The following is an 18,592-nucleotide window of genomic DNA, read 5'->3' as shown; positions in this document are numbered from 1 at the left end:
TGTACCTCACGCCTTTTCTAATTTTTGCACTTTGTTTCTTATGAAAATTTCTTATCACGACGCCTTCGTTCTTATAGAAGCTGAGAATCACCCTGATGTCTGTATTTTAGACCTGCTCTCTTTCGCACTCTATCTGCTGCCTGATAACATTATCGTATGTCTTTCCCACGTCTACAAAGACAAATAATTTTAGTTTTTCTGTATTTGCTTTTCGATATGAAACCTCAGAGTCAGAATCTCCTGTCTTGTTCCTAATTACCTCCTGAATATAAACTGATTTTCATTCAGTACATCCTCCACTTTCTCTTCAGTTTTCCTCAGAAGTAACTTTATGAGAATTTTTGATGTATGCGATATTAGGTCTCAGATTCGGCACTGTTCACATTTTTTAGTTGCAGCCCTCTTTGGTATAGGAAACCATGACGCAGTTCTGAAATAAATGTGTAACAGACTTAATCAGTTACACGAGCGTCATTTTCATGCTGTAACCAACATCATTGACTAGTCCCGCAGGGATTTCATCACTACCCATATTTTTGTTCTCCCGTAAATCTTTAAGAGCTTTCTCAAATTATTCTTGCAGAACGTCTCTTTGTCATATACGTGCACATAAAAAATTTATTTGGTGTTCTGTAAGCTATGGTTCTTCCGCCTCACATATTTTCTTCCACTTTCGTTCATCGGCAAATAGTTTCAGAAACTCAAATTGAACGCTTGTGTCTCGTAAGCAATAGTATTCATAAACACCCTTACAGAAAACAAACAGCATTCGCTCAATGACGACAGAGTTCCGATTAAAACAATTCATTATTTTTATCAAATATAAATGACATATATATTTTGTCTTTTCAAGTAAAAATGATGCAGTGAGACGATGGGTGCCAAAACTGAGTTTACACATATGTTGATCAGTGTCTTGCTGCTTGTATTAGTTATCTCTCTACTACGCACGTTTACGTGTAAGCTAGTTGCTACACCAAGATGATTTTTTCTTGGTCAGTATAGATTTAATTACACCTTTTGGGCTCTTACTGTCCCGTAATCAGATTGGTCACCAAGCATAACAAAAACAGCTTCAAAAATATTAACCTTGTGTGATGGAGTCTACGGAATTTACCGAACGAAGTGGTGCAATAACTGCTTAAGACACTGAAATCGCATTCTAGAGTAAATTATTTAAATCCTCGTCCAGGCATCTAAATTGATATTTTCTGCACTTTTACATTGTGGTGTTACAGAAAAATGCTGAAGTTTAGATGTGTAGATCAAACAGTTGACGAGGAGTTTCTGAATCCAACTGAGGAGAAACGAAATTCATGGCACAACTCGACTAAATGAAGGCACCGATTAATGAGACGCATTCTGAGGTATTAAGAAATAGTTTGGTAATAGAAAGAAATATGGACGGTAAGAATTGTAGTGGGAGACCAAGCAGGTTCAAATAGACGTCGGTTGCAGTAGCGCAGGATGAAGAGTCTGGTACGGGATGGACTACGATGGAGAGATGCATCCCACCGGATTTCGGATTGAAGACCATAACGAAGACGTCGATTCAGTAAACCGCTTAAAGTGAATGACGGACTGATTACTTTGAAAGGGACGCGGCCAGTTCCTTGTGGACTGTCTCTAATGTCCTCATCGTCGACGCGATGTTGAGCCATAATCTTTCATCATTCCCAGGTAGAAGCAGAGTTTATAAGAAGAGGACGAGATACTTAGAGACGGCGCGCAGACTTGGAGTGGGGAGAGATGGAAAGGGAAATGGGATGCGCCCTTTTTAAAAGAACCATCCCGACATTTGGTTTAATTGACTTAAGCGATGTAGGGAAATCGCGGGAAAGCTGAATCTGGATGCTAGGCGAGAACAGGAACCGCTGTCCTCTCCCATACGAGGCCACTATCTCACCACTGCGCCACCGTGCTCGGTTTAACTGGGAATAATAAATATGGAAAGGTTACGCCAGATACTGAGCGTCTTTATGAAATACGTTGTTTGATTCTATAGAGGGGTGATATTGCTCAACGGGGACAAACTGCAAGAAACGATCCTTGAGCAAAAAAGGTCATATGGCCGAAATGTGTTCCAAGGGAGGTACATCCACCTGAAGGTGGAGATATGATCTTTGACAGCGGCTTCGGTATCGACACAAGGCAGCTAGCCACCCAGCATGGGGTAAGCCAGACTATCGTGTGGAACATTCTCGATGACAAAAACCACTGTCAGTATCTCTTACAAGGAGTACAGGCATCACTTACGGACTTGCCTCTGGGGTACGGATGGGAAAAACAGACAAGTTAAAACCGATACCGGTAATTCAGTTTTGAGTAATAGGTGTTATTCGGTATTTGTTTGGTCTCTGTTATGACAGCTGCTTTTACTTTTCACTAATAACTGGGTGAAAAAACCGAAAGATCAATCAGCCGTAGGAGCAACGCTAAAACGTTTGGTTTTCAAATAATTCTTTTTTAAGGGACGAGAAATTTTTGTTCGTAAAATTCATAATACTGCTTTATTATAGAAAATGGGAAAAGCGATCCGTGCTATTTTAATAACAATGACGACAGAAACGAGCAACAACACAGGGCATAAAAAGCTGACTTAGCATTGCCGGGACAATAATGTACCTGTTATCATGTGGCGGCGTCTGTTAGATGGTATGCGTGTGCATGCAGTATACATAACTTGCTATGGCTGTTGAAGAAATATCGACAGATCAGTACTCCTACGAAAAGATTTTATATATCGATGATAGTGTTTTCTCCAGATATGTCGACATCAAACTGGCAATATCAAGTGCCAATATTTTTATTTTATATATTTTTTTCCTTAAATATTTGAAGTGTATTTCTGAAATAGTAGAAGCACATAGTTTTCCTTTCATCGTGTAAAGGAGTTTTACCACTTTTTGAGCTTACATAACGTGCAGTCTCTCTCTTTTTGACTGTGTGAAGTAAGTATATGTGGGACAAAAGTAGTCTGATTGCTCGGGGGGGGGGGGGGGGGGGTTAATGGAATACCAAGATTTCTGCCGTTAAGCAATAGCACACCAATTGCGTTAAAAAAACTGGTGTACTATTTCTTATCAGCGCCATTCTTCAAAAACAGTTGCTGAAAATTATGAACAAAGATCTAAACGACAAGACTGGTCTTCACAGTGCGTGGAGACGTGTGAGGGGAAATGCTGAAGTAATCGTGACTCGGCGCTGCCAACAAAAAATGCAACGTTTAGCTTCATCACGCAATTCTGACAGTAGACCTGCTGCGTTGACACAAATGAAAAAAAGAGGGAAGTCGAGATGAAGTGTTCCGAACAAATCCGATATGTGACAAAACCGAACGGCAGACCCATCGGAAACCTCATTGTGTCACTTACATGCAGTTACCATTGTCAGCAAAGTGGTTATCGCCAACCGTAAACGTGAATAGTTTTCCTTTCAGTTCTCGCTATAAGGGGGATAGGCAGGCTGCTAGCTTGTTCATGTATAGAATATCTGGTAATAAATCAGTACTTAAATACAAAGCTCTAAAAGCGACACTGTATTTACAATGTGCAACCGATATTTTTATATGCACGTATGTCGATAATTCTTCGTTGATATGTCAATATATCGATACGTTTTCCAATATATCGAGACCACGTAAGGCTGCTTATTTAAAACTCAATGTATCGGATTGCCGATATTTTTAAAACTATCAACAGTCCTAGGACTTGGCTCACCCAGTCTATATGGTAGTTTCTCACTGCCGTCGTCGGACATCGATTGCGTAACAGAATGGCACCATCCCTAGTCTGGAAGTATTTTCCAAAGTGCGAGATCAATGAAGCACTACGCTCCATTTGCTTTAAAAGATTAAAAACGGGAGGAGCCACAAGAAACTTGTGAGATAATATAGGGAGAAAACTTAAAACTTAACAGTTCATTCATACTTACAACAAAAATAGAAAGCAGCTGATGTGCCTTTTTCTACATAATATGCTTTCATCTGCTTGCAGCCCTTGAAAACGGACAAATTAACACGAAAAGTACAGTTCTTCAACCACAGTTTCCACTCTTTAGCACTAACTACCCTCAGTGTCCAAACAGTAATGTGATTTCCGATTGCAACATGATTTATGAGCGGAGTTTCAAAGAATTAAAATCGATAGGAGAATACTGGTGATTTATTGTAGCAGGCTATCACTTATCACTTTTCCAGAAAAGCAGCGAACGGTGGATGGACTAATTTTCTTTTATTTACCTATTTAACTTAATATTTTGATTCTATTCATCTTAAAACTAAGGCAGTCAAAGTTTATCAGTCTTCGTTCGATTTCAACGTTCATTATACGAAATAATAGAAACAAAAAAATCGGTTATTTGGGAAACTGGTTACAATGGCAAGTCTTAATAGTCCGGTTAAAATGGCGTTGAAAAAAAAACGAAAACCAGCTGTTTCTGTGATAACTGCTACCTCTACGCCGTGGCGACGGTTTGATGACCAGGCTGCGAAGATTTCTTTCATACATCCAACTCATAAATGAGACGAAACTTCCAGGCAGATTAAAACTGTGTGCCCGACCGAGACTCGAACTCGGGACCTTTGCCTTTCGCGGGCAAGTGCTCTACCAACTGAGCTACCGAAGCACGACTCACGCCCGGTACTCACAGCTTTACTTCTGCCAGTATCCGTCTCCTACCTTCCAAACTTTACAGAAGCTCTTTTGCGAACCTTGCAGAACTAGCACTCCTGAAAGAAAGGATACTGCGGAGACATGGCTTAGCCACAGCCTGGGGGATGTTTCCAGAATGAGATTTTCACTCTGCAGCGGAGTGTGCGCTGATATGAAACAGCGCACACTCCGCTGCAGAGTGAAAATCTCATTCTTATAAATGAGGTCATCTTTACGAGGGGCGGTATCGGCAACCTCCACAACTCTCACCTGTAGGCTACGAAGATTCCCCAAGGTATGGTGGCTGCTAATTAGCAGCACCAGTTCAACCTTAATGTAAGGGTGGGCCGACCGCTACGTGAGAACAGTCATCTTCCGACAACGCTTTATAGGCGAGGCATATCTGCACTTAGCCGGCCGATGTGGCCGTGCGGTTCTAGGCGTTTCAGTCTGAAGCCGAGTGACCGCTACGGTCGCAGGTTCGCATCCTGCCTCAGGCATGGATGTGTGTGATGTCCTTAGGTTAGTTAGATTTAAGTAGTTCTAAGTCTAGGGGCCTGTAGGCCACAGATGTTAAGTCCCATAGTGCTCAGAGCCATTTTAACCATTGAGCCATATCTGCACTTAAAAGGAAGACCTTGCCTCCCCTGTTGGAAGACGTGCACTTGGTTATACGACGTGTAATGTGGCTACTACATGATAGTGCTCCAGTTCACTGCGATCTTCAGTGTCGAGACAGAACACTAGGTGCCCTACTTTCGGATGGAGGCCCTTATTCCGGATGGGTGGATGTTTGCTCCCTGGGCAGCGCTGCCGATGCGGGAACTAGCTGAAATCCTGGTACTTCGGCAGTTTTTGTGTCCTCCTAACTGCCAAGCGGATCAGTTGCCTTCCGTGCTAGTAGTTGATTTTTTCTTCATCTCTTACATTTGAATCTAATATTTTGTAGACACAATGTAAGCATCTCGGTAAGTACTTTGATATTGTAGTCTTATTTATTAGTGATATATTTAATAAAACTTATGAGCAGTTTCTAAAAGCAAAAATCGATAGACGTTTCCGAAGCTCAGCCAACTTTGTCAAATGGTACACGTGCCTGATCTCGGTACTGTTAGAGCACCGAATTTCGACCATCTGCCAAATTCGCCCCTTTGTACACATTGTGATCAAAAGTATCCGGGCATCCCCAAAAACATATGTTTTTCATATTAGGTGCATCGTGCTGCCACCTAGTGTCAGGTACTCCATATCAGCAACCTCAGGCGCTCTGCGGAACTCACGGACTTCGAACGTGATTGGGTGTCACGTGATTGGGTGTCACTTGTGTCATATGTCTGTACGTGAGATATCCACACTCCTAAACATCTCTAGGTCCACTATTTCCGATGTGATAGTGAAGTGGAAACGTACAGCACAAAAGCGGACAGGCCGACCTCGTCTGTTGACTGACAGAGACCCCCGACAGTTGAAGCAGGTCGTACTGTGTAATAGGCATACATCTATCCAGTCCATCACACAAGAATTCCAAAAAGCACCAGAATACGCTGTAAGTACTATGACAGTTAGGCGGAAGCTGAGAAAATTTGGATTTCACGGCCGAGCGGCTGCTCATTAGCCACGTATCATGCCGGTAAAAGCCAAACGACGCCTCGCTTGGTGTGAGGAGAGTAAACAATGGACGACTGAACAGTGGAAAGACGTTTTGTGGAGTGACGAATCACGGTACACAATGTGGCGATTCGATGGCAGGGTGTATGTCGAATGCCCGGTGAAACTCATCTGCCACTGTGTGTAGTGCCAACAGTAAAATTCGGAGGCGGTTGTGTTATGGTGTGGCCGTGCTTTTCATGGAGGGGGCTTGCAAAACGGTTCAAAAGGCTCTGAGCACTATGGGACTTTAAATATCAGGTCATCAGTCCCCGAGACCTTAGAACCTAAGGACATCACACACATCCATGCCCGACGCAGGATTCGAACCTGCGATAGTAGCGGTCACGCGGTTCCAGACTGAAGCGGGGCTTGCACCCCTTGTGTTTTGTGTGGAACTATCACAGCTCAGGCCTATACTGATGTTTTCAGCACCTTCTTGCTTCCCACTGTTGAAGGGCAATTCGGGGATGGCGACTGCATCTTTCAACACGATCGAGCAGCTGTTTATAAGGCACGGTTATGGCGGAGTGGTTACACGACTATAACATCCCTGTAATGGACTGGCCTGCGCAGAGTCCTGACCTAAATGCTATAGAAAATCTTTGGGATGTTTTGGAACGCCGACTTCGTGGCAGGCCCCACCGACCGATATCGATACCTCTCCTCAGCGCGGCATTCCTTGTAGAATGGGCTGCCATTCCCCAAGAAACCTTCCAGCACTTGACTGAATGTACGTCTGCGAGAGTGGAAGCTGTCATCAAGGCAAAGGGTGAGTCAACACCATAATGAATTGCAGCATTACCGATGGCGGGCGCCACGAACTTGTAAGTCATTTTCAGCCAGGTGTCCGCATACTTTTGATCACGTAGTGTAGATTTCGCTTTTTATTTCTTTTCGGGAGACAGCTGGGATCAAAAGGAAGTGTTGGGCAAAGAACAATACCGCGAAAGCTATGGAAACTATTAGAAATAAAGACATCGGATTTTTAAAGGCGACCAAAGCGTTTCAAGTGCATAAATGTACAATTTTAGGTAACGTAAAGACAGGAAACTTGAAACTGGGCTCTACGACAGGAACAAAATGTGCTTTAGGAAGAGCCTTCAGCTCAAGACAAGCAAGACTGCAATTTTAGAAGAACTGGGAGAATCTTCAAAAAATGGTTCAAATGGCTCTGAGGACTATGGGACTTAACATCTGAGGTCATCAGTCCCCTAGACTTAGAACTACTTAAACCTAACTAACCTAAGGACACCACACACATCCATGCCCGAGGCAGGATTCGAACCTGCGACCGTAGCGGTCGCACGATCCCAGACTGAAGTGCCTAGAGGAGAATCTTCAAAAATGGGAAAACATCAAATCACCCAATAGACTACCCAGAAGAACACAAAGGTGGCTAAAATGAGTAGGCGACAAAGAAAATTGGCATGTGAGTTAACACCTGCTGAGGATTCTGTAAGTTCTGTTTCCCTTGTCACGACAGATGGTGAAGACCGCGACCGCGCAGATCACGAACGCTTCTGTTATTCTGTCGTATACCGCGAAGATATACCTGGAGAAGATTGGATAATGTGTTTAGGATGTTTGATGGGTACATGAACTGTGTGCTGGGACTGAGAAACGTAGCTGGAAGACGTACTAATGTGAAAACTGAAAATGATAGCCTTAATGTAGTTGTAAGTGCATCATTACTGTAAAATTGGAATATCTCAACATTACTTTTTGTAACCAAACAATATTCTTATATGCATGCAGTCTTGATTTTTTTTCCTTACGAAATATTCCAATCCGAATTTAAGAACCACAATATCTGAAATTGCGCACCCTTTTAGTACACTCTCCAAAGTTCGCAAGTCTTTTTCCACAAATTATTAAAATTTCATCTGTCGATTTTCGCTATAAAAGGTAATATATAACCAAAATTTATTATGTTTTACATACGTCAGACGTTTTCAGAATCTTTCGCATGATTTTTAACCAACCATACATTTAGATTCTTAGATATCCGCAAATAGGGCATTTTACTCTACAGAGAGAAAATTCCAACTTGCCTGGCGTGTTCTCATATTGCTTTCAGCCACTGAACCCTACACTATCAAAAATCTTTTGTCTGCAACTTCATGTGGCTGTACCTCCCTCGGAACCCGTTTCCGGCCATGTGTCCTTATGACCTTTTTTTTGCTTTTTATCTTCGTATGGATCGTTCTCTGCAATTCGTCCCCATTAAGTAAAATCACCCTGTATAATGCACGGAAGGAGGAGAGGGAGCATTTTACTAGTATTTGAGGGGCACCGTTAGCGAAGGAAGGGAATTTATGTACAATGGGGAGGACGGCACGGCGTATGAAGACTGACACTGGCTACAAAATTACGGTCTGGCAGACCTCCAAGACCTGTGGCATAAGAAGCAAAATATTCGTGCAGGTTTTCTACTGAGGTATACAGATTATATCGCTATGAGATAAACGTCACTTAAATTAGTCACGCTGTTAAATGCAGCAAAGTTATATGAACGTACGGACTTTTTTTTTCTTCAGTCAGAAGCGTACTTCAAAATATGCCATTTAAATTATGCCTTTGTAGTCAGTGCTAAGTCACTTCTTCTTCTGATCGTGTATTTTTCTGGCATAAAAATGTATCTTTACGACCATCTCGAGATTCTACGGACGCTAATAGTATCCGAAGTTGGCCAGTGAAAAAACCACGAGGCGATGTCCTGTAAATATAAAAGCTAGTAGCCCTCGCAGTCGATAGCAGATCTATGCGCTGCCATTACCACAACTAGATGTACAAGTTTTTGAAGCAGCCGCAGAACTTACGTTTCAGACGCACCAGTGCCGTTGTACGCTGTGGGCGAATCAACATCACCTGCAACAGAACGATATTTTTATGATTCATTCCTGAGTAGTAATACCAGAAAAATATTGCGGCTACCTCACACTACCCCCCCCCCCCCTTACTCTCTCTCTCTCTCTCTCTCTCTCTCTGACTCCTCTGCATTCTCTCGGCAGAACCACACACCAGGTATGAGTAAAAAGTAAAGTGTGCTGCACAAGTCGGTAACGTCAAACTAGGATTATTACTTGTCTTTCGTATAACGCTTTTGCTTACATTTTGCGCTGAAATCAAAACGTAAACATGATACTTTTTTTAGACGTTTTGTAATTACTAACAATAAAATTGTCAATAATCTTTCATGCCACGATTTCAGATCAAAATACGTCAAAGTAGTAACAGTTACTTTTCATACTAAGTACCACAAAGGTGTAATTATGGCTATCATACTGGTAAGAGGCGCTTTGTGAGTTAGAAAACATCAAGACACAGTGCAACAGCCATAAGTTTCCGAGACAAGTGCCACATAAATTCGGTAGTGCGCTGCCAGTCAATCAAATCAAATGGTTCTGAGCACTATGAGACTTAACTTCACAGGTCATCAGTCCCATAGAACTTAGAACTACTTAAACCTAACTAACCTAACGACATCACACACATCCATGCCCGAGGCAGGATTCGAAGCTGCGACCGTAGCGGTCCCGCGGTTCCAGACTGTAGCGCCTAGAACCGCTCGGCCACTCCGTCCGGCGCCAGTCAATCGGTTGAATGTCTACATATTTCGAGCAACGTTTCCCTGCAGATATTTATATAGGGTGTCCCTGCGGGAATGGTCAATATTCAGGATATGACACGAAACATCATTCGGAGCAAAAGAGTACAGTAAACATCGTAAGAGCTATGATCACTTGTTCACCTTCGACACTATAAAACAGACCTCTTTGACTGCAGGCTCTTTGCTTTCCATATTCTGAGAGATGGTAGCATAGAGCAAAAGAAAAAAAATATCTAGTTAAGACGGGCAATAAAGTGCATTGCTTAAGAGCTATGAACATTTCGTCATCATCTTCATTCATTACTGTGAAATACATCTCTTCACTGAACAAGCGCTCATAGTACTCACGTTATGCATGTTTACTAGACCTTTTTGCTTCGAATGTTCGTTCCTGTCGTATCTCTGAATACTGGCCATTCCTACTTGGACACACTGTGTAGAACAGACTCAAACGTTACTCTTGGATTGCACACATCTGCAAGCCACTGCGATTATTTTGAAGTAGTCACAATAGGAAACTGTACTACTAGTACCTATGACATGGAGAATGTGCGATGAATATCTTAGTTTAACTTATGATGAACGGAGATTAAAAAAGATTGTACCACAAAGTAAAAACAGAAGAATTTCCTCCCCAAACATTTGCTGCATGTCGTGTCTCCCAATTCGAAATTTTTCAGCAAACTGTGACTTTGACGTACTTGGAAACCACATCGAAATTCCGCCGCTGCATGATTGATCAAATCAGAGACTCTGCAATATGAGGAAGTGCAGTGCAAAACGTGAAACACAGCGGTGGCTATCCCTTCTTTTTCTACAGCAAATTTTGGCGAAATCTCAGGTGTGACTCTTGTCGCAAACAGCGAAATGCTTTTGTCTCTTTAAAGATTTAAGAATAATTCATTCCAGATAACTACTACAAATTGTTAAGATGCCTACGAACAGAGTGTACGAAATGCATGGTATTTTTTAACGATGTCTTTCTGCACTAGCGATGTAATAAGACCCTAAATCCGTAGAACGCTTGTGGGCAACCTTTTATTTACGCCGTTTCACAGTCACGTGACATTGTAGGCAATGTCTTTTACGATGGCGAAAAAATAAATAAATAAAGTTCAGCGTGTCCGAATGCTCACTTCACACATATTCCTGATGTAAGGTTAGAACGAATATTCTCCAAGAGCTAGAAGGTTACACAGTGCAATGAAGCAAGCGTGCCTGTAATAAAACACATCGTAGATTGGAGTGTAAAGAGTGAACATTCCTGTATTAGGAAATACATTAAATTCAGGATCATTCCCAGGTTATGTTATGTAACTGTCTCATTACAAGGAAATCATAAATGTCGTTGGCATGCAGCAAAGTGACACTACAGTGGGCTGTCAACTTACCGCATCCGTGTCTGGAAAACACGTCATATGTCCTTGCCGCAACTATATTCAGCGATGTTAATCTAACGGAATTCGCCAGGCGATGACTGCACGAACATCAAAACGCGTAGTTAACGTTAATATAAACAGCGACTGAAGTAGAAAATTGATGTTTTTAGCGTATAACCAATATTAGCACCGCCAGACTCTAGTGTTAAAGGGTTGAGTCATTTTATCGAATTGAAGTCAAATAAAATACACACCCATGACTTACTTTCAAAAAATGGTTCTGAGCACTATGGGAGTTAACTGCTGACTTCATCAATCCCCTAGAACTTAGAACTACTTAAACCTAACTAACCGAAGGACATCACACACATCCATGCCCGTACTTACTTTCGTACACCTTTTCCGTGAAATATATGTTATGCGATTTGTGTAAGGGCAACCTGCCTTAAGTGTTCGTGAGTCTGAAACTGTATGTTTCACAAAACGAGGAACTGTAATATCAGTGAGTCACAGTTGGAATCAGTGAACTATACTAGGAGTAACAATAAGTATGTAAGGGTATAAAATGGAATGATGTCAAACCTACTTCCTCTCCCAAGGACTTGTTGTATCAGAAAACATCTATTTTGTACACCTGTAAATTCTTTATCTGACAGAACCATTATTATACTTAAGTTGAAGGGGGCTCACTGCTATCAGCTGCAGCGAGACATAAGCGGAATCGTCGCTGACGAGCGAAAAAGTGTACCGATATCAAACCCGGGACCTCCTGCTTACCAGGCAGGTGCCGTAATCACTGCGTCATCCGGGACACAGCGTCATCGTAACTGCACGAACTTATCTCGGCACGCCTCACGACCGATCCACGCTCCCAACGTGCGCCACCTATCCGCAACCCCTGACCATAGTACTCCCGTTCGCTACTCAGAGATTCCCACAGGAGGTAGGACGTATTTGTGCATTCGCACTGAAAAAGGTGGATCCATTGCCCAGCTGGGGTTATCCATTATATGAATGCGTGGGGTCTGTTCTTTAGGACATGTTCGAATGAAAAGACACCATGCATTCATACAGAATCATCATCATCATCATTATTATTATTACTGTTATCACTATTAGTGGCAGCGACATCAGCAGAAGTAAAAATACTGCCACTGCTAACATCATTAGTTCGTAATCAGTATTACTTACATTGTTTTCTACAGCCATACTCCGCAGGGCACCTGATGGTGTGTGGCGGAGGGTACCTTGAGTACCTCTATCGGTCCTCCCTTCCATTCCAGTCCCGTACTATTTGTGGAAAGAAAGACTGTCGGTATGCCTCTGTGTGGGCTCTAACCTCTCTGGTTTTATCATCATAGTCTCTTCGCAAGATATACGTAGGTGGGAGCAATATACTGCTTGACTCCTCGAAGGTATGTTCTCGAAACTTCAACAAAAGCCCGTACCGAGCTACTGAGCGTCTTTCTTGCAGAGTCTTCCACTGGAGTCTATCTATCATCTCCGTAACGCTTTCGCGATTACTAAATGATCCTGTAACGAAGCGCGCTGTTCTCCGTTGGATATTCTCTCTCTCTTCTATCAACCACATCTGGTAAGGATCCCACACTGGCGAGCACTACTCAAGCAGTGGGCGTACACGTGTACTGTAACCTACTTGCTTTGTTTTCCGACTGCATTTCCTTAGGATTCTTCCAATGAATCTGTCTGGCTCTACCGACGATTAATTTTATATGGTCATTCCATTTGAAATCATTCCTAATGCCTACTCCCAGATAATTTATGGAATTAACTGCTTCCAGCTGATGTCCTGCTATATTGTAGCTAGATGATAAAGGATCTTTCTTTCTATGTATTCGCAGCCCATTTCACTTGTCTACACTGAGATATATTCCAATCTATGTCTTCCTCTACAGTTTTGGCCATCTGCAGCTCCCTCTTAGTACCATGGAAGTCATTCCTTCATGTCTTAACAGATGTCCTATCATCCTGTCTCTTATGCTTGTCAGTGTTTTGCACATATTCCTTTCCTCTCCAATTCTGTGCAGAACCTCCTCATTCCTTACATTGTCAGTCCACCTAATTTTAAACTTTCATCTGTACCACCACATCTCTAATTCTTCGATTCTCTTCTGTTCCCGTTTTCCCACAGTCCATGTTTCACTACATACAATGCTGTACTCCAGACGTACATTCTCAGACATTTCTTCCTCATATTAAGGCCTATGTTTGATACTAGTAGACAAACGTACAAACGTTATTGTACGTGTGAGCCCCTGGTGCGACGTAAGAGAGCGGCTGATGGTCCTAATCAGATCAGGTTAAATAAATAAATCCTTATACATACTCTGCAAACCACTATTGAGTCACTGTGAGGGAATTCTTAGCAGTGCATCACATTTTAGAGATCTTTCCATTGCATTTCTGTATCAAGCACGTGAATACTGATGCTCAAACATCACTGTGCGCCATGTAATCAGTGAAATTGTAAGATGGCAAGAACTATGCCCCCTACATGAAGTCATTAAAGATCACCTAACTCACGTTGAGCGAACAGTAGGGCTGAACAAAATGACTGACAAGACACAATGCACCTTGTAGATGGTATAGTATGTACATATTGGAATAACATTGACGGGTGATGGTTTTAAAGTAATTCACACGACATGAAAACTGTGGAAACGCGTCGATTTACTGGAGGCTAAATTATCCCAGGGAAGCACCCAGAAATGACCGATGCGCGTGGCTGGGGAGCAGCGAAGGGAAGTGACAATAGGCAGCTTAGAGTGGCTTAAGCTCTGAGAAAGCGGTAACGGGGTGCGGCCTCAAGCTGCCTTAAGATGAGTGACAGTGAGTGGGTGGTTGACCCCATGCTGGAGTACTGGGAACTCGTACGCCTGTTGATAAATGTCCACCGTCCCATTTTCAGTGAAACATGCGAGTAAGCCTCGCAAAGCTGCGGTGGAGCGGTCAACAGGTCAAAATATGCGTGACTTCACGCTGAATTCACGGTCTACAGAGTCTGAAGTAAATCAGGTGAAGCGCGACAGAATGAAATACACCGGCCTCCGATGGGAACGTAGGACCTAGAAATTTGAAGTACTCTCCTGGGAGTCAGAATTCCGGAAAAATTGGTGTTTGTGCAGACGCTAACCTTGATGGGAGCTAAATAGCAGAAGTTGAGAGAAAGGGAAATTTTGTGGGAATTTGTTCACTTCCCAGAGCAGGCATTGGTCGGCGCTGGGAAGCGACCTATAATTAAAGCGACTTACGCCGCAATTGGCGTAAGTGATTTTTCTGGAGGGGAAACCGAGGCGAAGAGCGGACTGGGAGAAGTCCGCATAGAGGTCTTCCGTTCCCAGCTTGCCTAGAGTGCGGACGTGGCGTTCTTTACTCGGCTTGCCTGAGAAAGAGTGAGCATCTCTGCAGTTTAGGACTTAGCAAATGGAACGATTGAGCTTGGAGATAGAAAGTTTTGGTTCAGCTATGTACTGAGCAAGATAGCTAGGAGTGAATAGACGAGCACAGCCTTGCAGCACCACGAGGTCGGCCGACGTCCGCACAACGACACCGCTCCGCCACGCTGAATTCGGTGACATTGCGCCTGCTCCGGTCACTGATTAGTTTGCTGGACCACATCGGCAAAGTTTCCACGAGGGTTTCATGGGCCGTGTATTGTAGAATTCTTCTCGCACTTCGCATTATGTCTGGGTCAGTCGATAGGAATTACTTTTGATTTATCACGCTTTACTCCACGCAAACGCAATTTATTCCCACTGCCTGTTAGGAGAATCATGTAATGTGATGACTGAAGGTCGTGAGTTAAAATAAATCTGTGCTAATCGACTGCATCTGTTTTCAAACAAGTAGTTGAAATCCCAAGTCACTTTCTTCATTAATTTTATGTTCAATTGCTGAATGTAACATCAATGTGCACCCCTTTTTAATTAAAAGGGATCAATTCTGAATCAATTAATGTCAACATTGTCACCGCAGTTCAATCAGGAGTCACAGGGCCATATTACTTTTTTGCTTTATCCGATATTGCGGCAGTTTGCACTCTCTGTTGATCTGTTAGTCAATTAGTTGGGGTGAACACACGCCAAAATCAGCTAAGTGACGGGTGGGGTGTTACAAAATATTCTAGGGGCCCGAAGAATATCTTTAGATATTCCTCTTAACACTAGTTCTTTAAGTTCTATAAGTACGCTTTTGTGGGATACTTAGTGTCTTACCTACCAGCGTCTGCCATTTCAGTTGTTCCCTTGTATCCGTTCAAAATGCCCAATTACGTCTCTCTGGAATTGTTCCCACAGGCTTGACGAATATTCTGAGATGTGAAGCGCGGCTGAAGTCCCTTCTGTCGATGACTCACCATTTAATATAATATGCAGTCTCCTCCCTACCGAGAAATCCTCATTCCAGTCACAGTTTTGTTTGACAGCCCGTATAACGGGAGTTTAGTTAATGAAGTGATGATATGGTGCTAAGTGAAATGCTCCTTGCAAGTCAAGAAACACTGTAGCCATCTGCTTGTGCTCATCCATATGTTCAGTCATGGGTGCAGCAGATAGAGCAGATTTGCGGCCAGGGTGGTCGAGCGGTTCTAGGCGCTACAGTCTGGAACCGCGCAACCGCTAAGGTCGCAGGTTCGAATCCTGCCTCGGGCATGGATGTGTGTGATGTCCTTAGGTTAGTTAGGTTTAAGTAGTTCTAAGTTATAGGGGACTGATGACCTCAGATGTTAAGTCCCATAGTGCTCAGGACCAATTGACTCGCGGAAAAGTGCCACGGAAATGCTGTGTTGCAAGCCTTCTGAAGACAAGAGCCAACTACCCAGCGAAAACTTACCTAAACATTTTCAATACCTAGCATTAATCGAGGAATCCACGAGTACACAGGGTGTTCCAAAATGAGTATCTGAGTTATAAGGCTATGCGGCATCTGAGGCTATTTAGCACCTATTAAATTCCGCTTACAGTTATAAATAATATATCGAATGAAAGAACAACTCAAACAGCTTTTCTTACAAATGTTCAATGTGAGCACCGTAGAGTCGATAGCCGAGTTCTTTCCAGATCTAAGGTCTCTGGTCCCCCAAGGTTCCCGGACTTCACATCGTGTGATTTTTTTTTATGGGGCACACTAAAAAGCTAACTGTATGCTAACATTCCTGGCAGAACTGACAATCTTAAATGGAACATTACTACAGAAATTAACAACGAAAGGCCGGCGTCTGTGGCCAAGCGGTTCTAGGCGCTTCAGTCCGGAACCGCGCGCCTGCTACGGTCACAGGTTCGAATCCTGCCTCGGGCATGGATGAGTGTGATGTTCTTAGGTTAGTTAGGTTTAAGTAGTCCTAAGTCTACGGGACTGATGACCTCAGATTTTAAGTCCCATAGTGGTTAGAGTTATTTGAACCATTTGAACCAACGTCTCTTATCATAAGATAACTATATGTTGCTATTCTTTTTTAATTACGTGACTGTTACTTGAATCTTGGGCGTGACGGGTACCGGTTTTAAGTGGGACGCTCTGTAGAATAAAAACGGTATTTGCAGATGAGAAAAAACAAAAAAGATGAGAACGAATGAAAAGATACTGGGCAATTCAGAAAGAAAACGTACTGAAGGAGATGACCAGAAAATGACTGTCTGAAGTAATCCAATGAGACCGTAAAGCAGAAGAAGACGAAGATATCACAAGGCCTTAAAACCCCGATGTTTAAAAGCTCCACACATCGCTCCAGTAGGGATCGCGATGTGAAAATTAGACTAATTGTTCAAATGTGTGTGAAATCGTATGGGACTTAACTGCTAAGGTCATCAGCCCCTAAGCTTACACACTACTTAACATAAAGTATCCTAAGGACAAACACACACACCCATGCCCGAGGGATGACTCGAACCTCCGCCGGGACCAGCCGCACAAATTAGACTAATTACAAATGGCTCTAAGCTCTAGCGCACTTAACACCTGAGGTCATCAGTCACCTAGAACTTAGAACTACTTAAACCTAACTAACCTAAGGACATCACACAACCCCTGCCCGAGGCAAGATTCGAATCTGCGACCGTAGCAGCAGCGCGGTTCCGGACTGAAGCGCCTAGAACCGCTCGGGCACAACGGCCGGCGACTAATTACAGCGCACTCACTTGCATTCAAAACATTATTCTGGCCGCGCTCCATACGCCAATGGAATGGAAGACATGCTTAACCGTGGTACAACGAAGTACCCGACAGCATGCAGTTCACAGTGGTTTGCAGCTGCTTACATGATATATATATATAGAGAGAGAGAGAGTTAACGCTCACCGGCCACTTGACCATCTTCTTCTTCTGTGCGAATGCACAAACAGTGCCCGAACTCGGGAATCGGCAACGCGCCGCGAGTAAAGAGTATAAAAGGGCGGGGACACTACGAATGTAGTGCGGGACAATACGTTGAGAATGTGGGTTTCGAGGCAGGCGTGCCACAGATAAATCCCTGCAGTCGGGCTATCCTCTGTGTCCTCGGTGGCTCAGATGGATAGACCGTCTGCCATGTAAGCAGGAGCTCCCGGGTTCGAGTCACACATTTTCATCTGTCCCCGTTGACGTATGTCAACGCCTGTAAGCAGCTAAGGGTGTTCATTTCATGTATTTAGATGAAATGTAGTTGTTCGCCGGGGCTGTACGACACTGTTCTGCCTCGTGTCGAAGCTCGGTGGTCGTTCACCCCAGCAGCCCAGCCGACAGTGGATACGGGGAATGTCCCCAGCTGCCTCGCGGCCACCGGCTGTTAAACTGTGGCCCAGCGCTGAGTCATCTCGCGCCCCCTTCCTCGCTTATTAGCCAGCCAGACCTTCCGGCGAGAGATGGGGCAGCCACGGAGGCGCGGAATGGCCTACCCACCAGCCTCCCGGCGGAGCGATTCATTAGGCGGCCCAAGGCCGCTTAAAATGTAATCAACTTCGCAATTACTCGCTCTCCCGGCTGCCCTTGTCCCAGACCCACGGCCGTATCTTCTCTGCTCCTACATCGGGATCCCCACACACGTATTCCTCTCTCAGCTCATACCTCCCCTACGCCGCTCGCAATCGTTGTCACAGTCGCCCTTAGTATCCTTTCTCGGCGTTCTGTATCCTCCAGATATCCGCAATCGCACACGGACAAGTCATTTCCTCAATGTCTGCGCTTCTCGCTACGAACCGGTTTGATACCAGCCAGTATTTGATACCAACTCGGCAATGAAAATTTATGGGGAACTCCACCTTCCATCCCTATAGCAATATGTCGTTACAGCCGGCAGGAAAACGGCA

The 18,592-nt window shown here is 43.6% G+C and overlaps 1 protein-coding gene across 3 annotated transcripts in view; it reads right to left on the bottom strand.

Annotated features, from left to right (window-relative positions):
- The window catches only part of LOC126336125 (protein-tyrosine sulfotransferase-like), an 859,377-nt gene that overhangs the window by 465,441 nt on the left and 375,344 nt on the right, over positions 1-18,592 (bottom strand). For all 3 annotated transcript variants that reach the window (XM_049999633.1, XM_049999618.1, XM_049999625.1), the window contains one exon: positions 9,122-9,170. The gene's annotated coding sequence lies outside the window, so the exon portion shown is untranslated. The remainder of the gene's footprint in view (positions 1-9,121; positions 9,171-18,592) is intronic.

The sequence above is a fragment of the Schistocerca gregaria genome, chromosome 1 (genome assembly GCF_023897955.1).
Source record: "Schistocerca gregaria isolate iqSchGreg1 chromosome 1, iqSchGreg1.2, whole genome shotgun sequence".
Classification (NCBI taxonomy): Eukaryota; Metazoa; Arthropoda; class Insecta; order Orthoptera; family Acrididae; genus Schistocerca; species Schistocerca gregaria.
This window is presented reverse-complemented; position numbering and strand designations above follow the sequence as displayed.